We start from the raw sequence: 11288 nt of genomic DNA on the forward strand, positions 1-11288 counted from the left end.
AGATTTTTAGCACGTCTGAAACAAGACAGGAAGGGTACTCTAAATTCTGGAATTTGTGGATAACTTTTTGAAAGAATACTCCAATGCCTCCTAATGGTCGATTGTACCAGGCGAGAGAATGGATGAAAGGTTGTGACAAAAGGGATTCTTTTACATCCGTCAGTGGATTTTCTAGATGTCATGTCTTGTTTGGCCTTTGTAAGGATCCCCTGTGGATAACCCCTGGCTATAAACTTATGTTCCATTTCAATCAATCTCATTCTCTTGGTATCCTCATTGGAAACAATTCTGTTGACCCTGAGAAATTGTGACTTGGGGATGGAGTTTTTTATGCATGGAGGATGACAGCTGCTAAAGTGTAGTAGCCCATTCCTATCAGTGGGTTTGGTGAATAAATCAATACCGAGGGAGCCCCCTCTGTCACGAAAAATTAACGTATCCAAGAAGCTGATCTTATTTGTGTCATGTTGGATGGAAAATTTAAGTTCAGGCCAGATGTGATTGATGTGATCATCAAACAATAGGAGTGACTCAAGAGGTCCATCCCATATGCAAAAGATGTCATCTATATATCTCCGCCAGATTTTACAGTGAGATATGAATAAGGGATGGCTGTAGACAAAATCATTTTCGAAGGCTGCCATATACGCGATAGCGTATGGAGGCGCTACGTGTGAGCCCATTGCTGTGCCCTGCTGCTGGACATAAAAGGTATCTTGGAACATGAAGTAGTTCTCTGTGAGTACTAGTTTCAGGAGATCGGCACAGAGGTGCCGGATTTTCATGTCCACCCTAGCTTCACTCAAAAGTCTATCAGTGGCTGCTAAGCCCTTTTCATGGACTATGGCCGTATATAGGCTATTAACATCCCAAGTTATCAGGAAGCATGTGGAGGGTAGGGGGCCCAAAGATCTGATTATTTGAATAAAGTCATTAGTATCCAGCAGAAAAGAACGGGTGGTTTTAACCAATGGAGTGAGAATTTTTTCCAGCACAATAGCTAATGGTGACAGGATGGAGTCTGTTAGTGAAACAATTGGACGTCCCGGTGGTTTAACCAGTCGCTTATGTATTTTGGGCAAAATATAAAAAATTGGTGTGATCGGGTCTATTTTGATGAGAAAATCCCTCACTGTAAAATCTGGCGGAGATATATAGATGACATCTTTTGCATATGGGATGGACCTCTTGAGTCACTCCTATTGTTTGATGATCACATCAATCACATCTGGCCTGAACTTAAATTTTCCATCCAACATGACACAAATAAGATCAGCTTCTTGGATACGTTAATTTTTCGTGACAGAGGGGGCTCCCTCGGTATTGATTTATTCACCAAACCCACTGATAGGAATGGGCTACTACACTTTAGCAGCTGTCATCCTCCATCCATAAAAAACTCCATCCCCAAGTCACAATTTCTCAGGGTCAACAGAATTGTTTCCAATGAGGATACCAAGAGAATGAGATTGATTGAAATGGAACATAAGTTTATAGCCAGGGGTTATCCACAGGGGATCCTTACAAAGGCCAAACAAGACATGACATCTAGAAAATCCACTGACGGATGTAAAAGAATCCCTTTTGTCACAACCTTTCATCCATTCTCTCGCCTGGTACAATCGACCATTAGGAGGCATTGGAGTATTCTTTCAAAAAGTTATCCACAAATTCCAGAATTTAGAGTACCCTTCCTGTCTTGTTTCAGACGTGCTAAAAATCTTAAGGACAAATTGGTCAGAGCAGATGTGGGTTCGGACATTATTATTCCCAGGCAGTCTTTCCTACAAACCCAAAAGTGCGGTACCTTCCCTTGCCTCAGTTGTCTTCAGTGTAGTCATGTGCAGAAAGGTCCCTCAGTGTTTCATCCCCATACAGGTAGGGCCATACCCATCCGTGGCTTTTACACATGTGAATCTTCATTTGTAGTATACCTCATCAAATGCCCGTGTGGGCTGGCCTATGTGGGAGAGACCACACAAACAGTTCGGGACAGGGTGTCCCAACACAAATCGACTATTCGTTGTAAGAAGACCCATCTCCCCCTGCCCCACCATTTTGTTGAAAAAAATCATAATATTTCCCAACTCAGATTCCAGGTTCTGGAGCAAATTGATCCCCCCAGGCGGGGCCAGAACCGCATTAAGACACTAAAAAGGAGGGAGGCTTTTTGGATTTTCACGCTGCAGACCTTGGAACCCAAGGGACTCAATAGGGACTATGATGTCTCGGCTTTTTTATGATGCCAATGATTTATTGTATTGGGGCTCTATTTTATCCTTGCAACATGTATCTTTCAGAATGTTATGCATTTTTGTCTAATACTGTGTTCTTTTTATTTCTCTTAGAATCGTTAACACTTCACTGGGCACCGGTGTCACCACTTGTGGTAGAGTATATATACACTGCTATTCTTTTTGTTTCTCTATACATACCATGCCATTATATTTAGCACCTTATTGCCAGTCCTGTCACCATATTTGGCACCTTATTGCCAGTCCTGTACTACCTTTACTGCTTGCTGCCATTCACCATTATGTCCGGGCTTTACAATCACACTAGTATATGCCATCGCTGTCTACACGGCATCCACGCAGGCGTAGTATAGCCTTCACTCCTGCTTTCTAGCATCCATTAGCTCTGCGCAACTGCGGCACCCCCGCAGGCGCAGTACAGCCCTCTCCCCTGCCTCCTAGCATCTGTTAGCTCTGCGCAACTGCGGCTCTCAGCCGCGATCACATGGTTCTTGATGCGGCGGGTCACATGACCTGCTAACAGGGCGCTCTTATACCCGGAAGTAACGCTGGCATTCAGCGTCTTCCGGCTCTACCAGCTATACGGCGTTCCCTGGACCTGGATGCTACAAGGTAATTAACGTGGGGCCTCACTCTCCATTATCGCTATATGCACATTACTAAGGGAGGTTTCCCACTGTGCATTTATCTTCCAGCGCAAGCTCTTTACAGCGGGACCCTCGCTTCCCCAGTGCGCCCTACCCTATTGTCTCCCCAGGAGCCTCCAGGTAACCTGCTCTACCTCTCCATATATGTCACTATTACCCACGGTCCGCTGTCTCCCTGCAGGCGGTAACCATCTGCCCTCATATTCCTCAGGTCAATCTGCCCGGTTATACTTATGCGCAGGCCTCTTGTGCCTATATATGGTTGCTACCCTGCTTCCAGGTACTACATTTATATGTTTATACAGTTTAGGGGCATGCCTTTGTTCACTATTTTCTACACTGTGGTAGCAGCAGGTCTGGACAGCATTCATTCATTCTATTACGTATAGGTCCATATACACTATCACCTGTATAGACTATTACCTTGCTATATGGTTTTGATTGGGATAGGCTGATAGACTCACAATCTCACTTTCTCCTTTTAGGTGCTCATTGTGCACTCTCGTTCCCAATACCACGGCCCAGCACCCATCATCACTTGCTACTTAGTATCCTTTGTTGGACATTGGGGCTCATTTGGGTAACTTTATACAGTTATTATGCTTTACCCTGCATTTTCTCCTTATCCATACTCACAGTTTTCTCTTGAGCTTGAGAAATTCTACGACTCACGCAGCACGTCTGGATTCGTTCCTACCGCCACGGTTGTCACCACCTATTTGTTGTCTTTTATATGACACATTTGTATATTTTTCCAGAACCAGCACCCATCGGATTTTTATTCGTTTCACCTGTGTGCATATACTGGTCCTCTTTATGTGATCCATATTTTGTAACATACGGCTTTCTTTGTAAAATTATGTATTTCAGTTTCATATGTGATGTTTCTGATGAAGGTCTTGTGACCGAAAACGTTTATAAAGCATCAATTACTGAACTGGTTGCACCAATAAACGAACTGCTATTCTTTTCATCTTACAAAAAGAACTCTTGAGTGCCAAGTTTATTATTTATTCATTAACGGGTTGGATACCTTACTTGAGCACCACCCAGGAGCCTCGAGTGCCGTGGAAAATTTCTGTATCTGATTCTTCCTTACACGTGCACCCTGGACAATGTCTAGCGAGACGTTTTCCTTCAATGCAACAGAAGTGGCGGAAATTCTTTCAAAAGTAACCGCACCAAGCGACTTTCTTCAAATTCCCACCCAGGAACTGAAGAACCGAGACCTGGAACGTGAGTCTAGAAGAGCTATTAATTTGGAGCTCCACATTATTACATTGGCCGAATACCTTCGGGTTCAAAGAATCCCGAGGGGACTGCGGGTTTCTCTACAACCCACATTCTTCCGGGACGACAAGGACTATTGTAAAAAATTTGAACATATTTTGAATAAGTGCTCTGCAGATTTGATGACATTAACCCTCTCTTATTTACAAAAGAATTTGGACACCGTGAACGCTCAAATATGTGCCATCGAAAACCAACTGACCAGCACAATGCCCCAGGAGGAGTATCAAGAACTCAAAAAGAAAAACCAAGAGCTACTACACACTCACAGGGTGGAATTAGAAAAGAAGAAAAGATCAAAGTTCCTGAGGGATGCGGAGGATTACCTACAAAACCGCGTCTACCAGTGGCGGGATTCTCGGCGTTCCACCAGACGACACAGCTCCCTCAGCTCTTCTGGCTCCACCGACAGCAGACCTGGCACCTCCAATACTTCTACCTCCCTTTCTTTTTTAGGGAACAGCCACGGTCGCCAAAGAGGAAGACGAGGCGGGGGGGGCAATGCCGCAGGGGAATCCAGAAACCAAATGTCGACCCGATCCCAGGTAAGGACCTCCCACTGGTGATCAACATATCCTCTAAGAATCTGGACACCCATCAGTTGTCATTACTTCAGAGGGGCCTTTCCTTCAGCCCCATGTACAAGTTTAATTCTTTTGAACTAAACATGGACCTACAGAGGTTTTTTCGGAACCTCCGGGTACGGGTCCACTTCTCGGACAAACCACCCACTTTGACTTTACCATCTCAGGGGGATGCCCCTCTTCTTGAACTCCGGAAACTGGGACTACGCACCTCCAGTTCGTTCATGCCTCCACGGGGAAACCCACCAGTGGAGACCTTTGTGTCTCTGGTGGAAAGAGACATCCACACATTCACTCGGGATGTGGAGCGGGGGAGGTTTCATTTCCAACCCAATCTTTCACGGTCAGAGAAGTTTTCCTTGGAGCAACTTACATCGGATAACTCACTCATAATAAAACCAGCGGATAAGGGCGGGGCCACAGTGATTATGGACAAATCTGATTATTTTGAGGAGGTCTTTAGGCAACTTCATGATACATCAGTTTATAAAAAAGTAACTCTCAATCCACTTAATCAGTTAGTCCAAAAAATCAAACCAGTTGGGGAATATCACTTTCAGGCGGGCACTATTGACAACAAAATAAGGGATTTTCTCATCAAAATAGACCCGATCACACCAATTTTTTATATTTTGCCCAAAATACATAAGCGACTGGTTAAACCACCGGGACGTCCAATTGTTTCACTAACAGACTCCATCCTGTCACCATTAGCTATTGTGCTGGAAAAAATTCTCACTCCATTGGTTAAAACCACCCGTTCTTTTCTGCTGGATACTAATGACTTTATTCAAATAATCAGATCTTTGGGCCCCCTACCCTCCACATGCTTCCTGATAACTTGGGATGTTAATAGCCTATATACGGCCATAGTCCATGAAAAGGGCTTAGCAGCCACTGATAGACTTTTGAGTGAAGCTAGGGTGGACATGAAAATCCGGCACCTCTGTGCCGATCTCCTGAAACTAGTACTCACAGAGAACTACTTCATGTTCCAAGATACCTTTTATGTCCAGCAGCAGGGCACAGCAATGGGCTCACACGTAGCGCCTCCATACGCTATCGCGTATATGGCAGCCTTCGAAAATGATTTTGTCTACAGCCATCCCTTATTCATATCTCACTGTAAAATCTGGCGGAGATATATAGATGACATCTTTTGCATATGGGATGGACCTCTTGAGTCACTCCTATTGTTTGATGATCACATCAATCACATCTGGCCTGAACTTAAATTTTCCATCCAACATGACACAAATAAGATCAGCTTCTTGGATACGTTAATTTTTCGTGACAGAGGGGGCTCCCTCGGTATTGATTTATTCACCAAACCCACTGATAGGAATGGGCTACTACACTTTAGCAGCTGTCATCCTCCATCCATAAAAAACTCCATCCCCAAGTCACAATTTCTCAGGGTCAACAGAATTGTTTCCAATGAGGATACCAAGAGAATGAGATTGATTGAAATGGAACATAAGTTTATAGCCAGGGGTTATCCACAGGGGATCCTTACAAAGGCCAAACAAGACATGACATCTAGAAAATCCACTGACGGATGTAAAAGAATCCCTTTTGTCACAACCTTTCATCCATTCTCTCGCCTGGTACAATCGACCATTAGGAGGCATTGGAGTATTCTTTCAAAAAGTTATCCACAAATTCCAGAATTTAGAGTACCCTTCCTGTCTTGTTTCAGACGTGCTAAAAATCTTAAGGACAAATTGGTCAGAGCAGATGTGGGTTCGGACATTATTATTCCCAGGCAGTCTTTCCTACAAACCCAAAAGTGCGGTACCTTCCCTTGCCTCAGTTGTCTTCAGTGTAGTCATGTGCAGAAAGGTCCCTCAGTGTTTCATCCCCATACAGGTAGGGCCATACCCATCCGTGGCTTTTACACATGTGAATCTTCATTTGTAGTATACCTCATCAAATGCCCGTGTGGGCTGGCCTATGTGGGAGAGACCACACAAACAGTTCGGGACAGGGTGTCCCAACACAAATCGACTATTCGTTGTAAGAAGACCCATCTCCCCCTGCCCCACCATTTTGTTGAAAAAAATCATAATATTTCCCAACTCAGATTCCAGGTTCTGGAGCAAATTGATCCCCCCAGGCGGGGCCAGAACCGCATTAAGACACTAAAAAGGAGGGAGGCTTTTTGGATTTTCACGCTGCAGACCTTGGAACCCAAGGGACTCAATAGGGACTATGATGTCTCGGCTTTTTTATGATGCCAATGATTTATTGTATTGGGGCTCTATTTTATCCTTGCAACATGTATCTTTCAGAATGTTATGCATTTTTGTCTAATACTGTGTTCTTTTTATTTCTCTTAGAATCGTTAACACTTCACTGGGCACCGGTGTCACCACTTGTGGTAGAGTATATATACACTGCTATTCTTTTTGTTTCTCTATACATACCATGCCATTATATTTAGCACCTTATTGCCAGTCCTGTCACCATATTTGGCACCTTATTGCCAGTCCTGTACTACCTTTACTGCTTGCTGCCATTCACCATTATGTCCGGGCTTTACAATCACACTAGTATATGCCATCGCTGTCTACACGGCATCCACGCAGGCGTAGTATAGCCTTCACTCCTGCTTTCTAGCATCCATTAGCTCTGCGCAACTGCGGCACCCCCGCAGGCGCAGTACAGCCCTCTCCCCTGCCTCCTAGCATCTGTTAGCTCTGCGCAACTGCGGCTCTCAGCCGCGATCACATGGTTCTTGATGCGGCGGGTCACATGACCTGCTAACAGGGCGCTCTTATACCCGGAAGTAACGCTGGCATTCAGCGTCTTCCGGCTCTACCAGCTATACGGCGTTCCCTGGACCTGGATGCTACAAGGTAATTAACGTGGGGCCTCACTCTCCATTATCGCTATATGCACATTACTAAGGGAGGTTTCCCACTGTGCATTTATCTTCCAGCGCAAGCTCTTTACAGCGGGACCCTCGCTTCCCCAGTGCGCCCTACCCTATTGTCTCCCCAGGAGCCTCCAGGTAACCTGCTCTACCTCTCCATATATGTCACTATTACCCACGGTCCGCTGTCTCCCTGCAGGCGGTAACCATCTGCCCTCATATTCCTCAGGTCAATCTGCCCGGTTATACTTATGCGCAGGCCTCTTGTGCCTATATATGGTTGCTACCCTGCTTCCAGGTACTACATTTATATGTTTATACAGTTTAGGGGCATGCCTTTGTTCACTATTTTCTACACTGTGGTAGCAGCAGGTCTGGACAGCATTCATTCATTCTATTACGTATAGGTCCATATACACTATCACCTGTATAGACTATTACCTTGCTATATGGTTTTGATTGGGATAGGCTGATAGACTCACAATCTCACTTTCTCCTTTTAGGTGCTCATTGTGCACTCTCGTTCCCAATACCACGGCCCAGCACCCATCATCACTTGCTACTTAGTATCCTTTGTTGGACATTGGGGCTCATTTGGGTAACTTTATACAGTTATTATGCTTTACCCTGCATTTTCTCCTTATCCATACTCACAGTTTTCTCTTGAGCTTGAGAAATTCTACGACTCACGCAGCACGTCTGGATTCGTTCCTACCGCCACGGTTGTCACCACCTATTTGTTGTCTTTTATATGACACATTTGTATATTTTTCCAGAACCAGCACCCATCGGATTTTTATTCGTTTCACCTGTGTGCATATACTGGTCCTCTTTATGTGATCCATATTTTGTAACATACGGCTTTCTTTGTAAAATTATGTATTTCAGTTTCATATGTGATGTTTCTGATGAAGGTCTTGTGACCGAAAACGTTTATAAAGCATCAATTACTGAACTGGTTGCACCAATAAACGAACTGCTATTCTTTTCATCTTACAAAAAGAACTCTTGAGTGCCAAGTTTATTATTTATTCATTAACGGGTTGGATACCTTACTTGAGCACCACCCAGGAGCCTCGAGTGCCGTGGACAATTTCTGTATGTGGAGGGAAAGAGGTTGTCACTCAGGATTTTACGGTACATGGCTCCATCCATTTTTCCATTGATGCGGTGAAGTAGTCCTGTGCCCTTAGCAGAGAAACACCCCAAAACATAATGTTTCCACCTCCATGCTTGACAGTGGGGACAGTGTTATTTTGGTCATAGGCAGCATTTCTCTTCCTCCAAACACGGCGAGTTGAGTTAATGCCAAAGACCTAAATTTTTGTCTCATCTGACCACAGCACCTTCTCCCAATTACTCACAGAATCATCCAGGTGGTCATTGACAAACTTAAGACGGACCTGCACATGTGCCTTCTTGAGCAGGGGGATCTTGTGGGCACTGCAGGATTTTAAACCTTTATGGCGTAATGTGTTACCAATGGTTTTCTTGGTGACTGTGGTCCCAGCTGCCTTGAGAGTATGAACAAGTTTCACCCTTGTAGTTTTAGGCTGATCTCTCACTTTCCTCATGATCCAGGATACCCCACGAGGTGAGATTTTGCATGGTGCCCCAGATCAATGTCGATTGACAGTCATTTTGTATTTCTTCCATTTTCTTGATATTGCACCAACAGTTGTCTCCTTCTCACCCAATGCCTTACTTATGGTTTTGTAGCCCATTCCAGCTTTGTGCAGGCCTATCATCTTGTCCTTGACATCAATATAAAGTTCTTTGGTTTTGCCCATGTTGTAGAGGTTAGAGTCTGACTGATTAATTTAGTCTGTGGACAGGAGTCTTTTATAAAGGTGACTATGTAAGACAGCTGTCTTTAATGCTGGTAATGAGTTGATTAGGAGCCTCTAACTTGTCTGTAGGAGCCAGAACTCTTAATGGTTGGTAGGGGATCAAATACTTATTTCTCACTGCAAAATGCAAATACATTTATATAATTTATACAATGTGATTTTCTGGATTTTACTTTTGATATTCTATCACTCAATGTTAAAATTAACCTACCATTAAAATTATAGACTGTTCATGTCTTTGTCAGTGGGCAAACTTGCAAAATCAGCAAGGGATCAAATACCTATTCCCCCCACTGTAGTGATGTGTGCAGAATTCTCTCTATTCTACCAGCCATGATTCGAGATTACTCTGAACCCACCCATTGAATCTTTTTAAGTGCCTATATACCTTAAATAGCTGTTGGCAGCTGATATAGATTATCAATTGGCCTTGCTTAGTTTTACAGGTTCTGCTGACTTGAACATGTATGGAGGTCTTTAGATGTCACTATCTATGTTAAAAGCGCTGTCTATGTAGTTGTTACGCACCTGTTTCAGCTCCAAGGTTATGGCTCCGCTCCCTTCTCCTATGGCCAGCGCCCTTGCTGTGCTCCACATTAAGTTACTTTTCAAACTTTAGTGACATTACCACCCAAAAGCCTTTAAAAGAAGACTTAGCACTTAGACCAGAGGTGTCAAACTGCATTCCTCGAGGGCCGCCAACAGGTCATGTTTTCAGGATTTCCTTGTATTGCACAGGTGATAATTTAATCACCTGCACAGAATGATTCCAGGACCTTGTGGAATGCTAAGGAAATCCTGAAAACATGACCTGTTGGCGGCCCTCGAGGAATGCAGTTTTACACCTCTGACTTAGACACTCGTATGTTTCCGGGTATCGTGCAAGCTTTGTGTTCACTTACCGTGTGCTTTGGTGTCTGGCACTATAAAGTTTTTTTCAGCTGCAATCATCTGTGTTAACTCCTGTGATTTCTACAACTTGGATCTACTTTCTGTCTCAGACCTGCTGCTTAACCCTTTGTCTGCTGTAACTGCTGTAACCATAACAAACTGATCTAGACATTTCAAACACGCCAGCTTCAGATTGTGATTGTAATAAAATAGTTGTCTTTTCATTTCTGCTCACAGCAGCTATCTGTTTTCCAATTAATCATTTATTTGCTGTAAGCATAATAAACTCTCCTGTGGAACGGTTCGCATTACAAATGCTGCTGAAATTCCTGAACCGATTGAATTTCTCCAATTTCTGTGTTTGTCTTCACCCCTGACTCTTGTCTCCAGGTGTGCCCTGCTCAGCTTCTCTACTTGTCATCCAGCTCTGTTGCCCTGGTGCTGGCTGTTCCATGTGCCATATGACAAGTCTTGCCCTCTGTGCTATCGCCTTCGGTCCGTGTGTTCATCCAGGCCGGTAGCTTAGTGAATTCACCTCATTTGGTTGCACTCAACAGTGTTTGACAAAGGGTGGGGGCGAATTATTTCTAATTATCTCCCTCTGTGACACACTTGTCATCAGGAAGATGGCAAAAATCCTCTGGCAAGGCAATTAAAAAGTTCAGTTTTAGCTGTTATGCTAAGAGCCATAATACACAACAGTGCAGAAGTTCCTCCCCAATAGGTGAAATAAAATGTTGGCATGCATTTTCCCGCTAAACACTAGCGTTTTACAAGCGTAATTAGCTTGCAGAATGCTAGCGTTTTCCAATCGATCTGTAGCATCGCTTGGAAAACTGATTGACAGGTTGGTCACACTTGTCAAACATAGTGTTTGACAAGGGTGACCAACTTTT

General features: G+C 44.0%; 2 long non-coding RNA genes across 2 annotated transcripts; both read left to right on the forward strand.

The window, feature by feature from the left end:
- The first annotated feature begins 2346 nt into the window (after nucleotides 1–2346).
- On the forward strand, nucleotides 2347–3871 carry LOC143781507 (uncharacterized). The gene is made up of 3 exons (XR_013216743.1): nucleotides 2347–2389; nucleotides 3388–3450; nucleotides 3541–3871. It is a non-coding gene; the product is annotated as an uncharacterized LOC143781507 (long non-coding RNA).
- A 3242-nt stretch (nucleotides 3872–7113) lies between these two features.
- On the forward strand, nucleotides 7114–8638 carry LOC143781508 (uncharacterized). Its single transcript, XR_013216744.1, has 3 exons — nucleotides 7114–7156; nucleotides 8155–8217; nucleotides 8308–8638. It is a non-coding gene; the product is annotated as an uncharacterized LOC143781508 (long non-coding RNA).
- Nucleotides 8639–11288: the final 2650 nt, after the last annotated feature.

Source organism: Ranitomeya variabilis, chromosome 6 (assembly GCF_051348905.1).
Source record: "Ranitomeya variabilis isolate aRanVar5 chromosome 6, aRanVar5.hap1, whole genome shotgun sequence".
NCBI lineage: Eukaryota > Metazoa > Chordata > Amphibia > Anura > Dendrobatidae > Ranitomeya > Ranitomeya variabilis.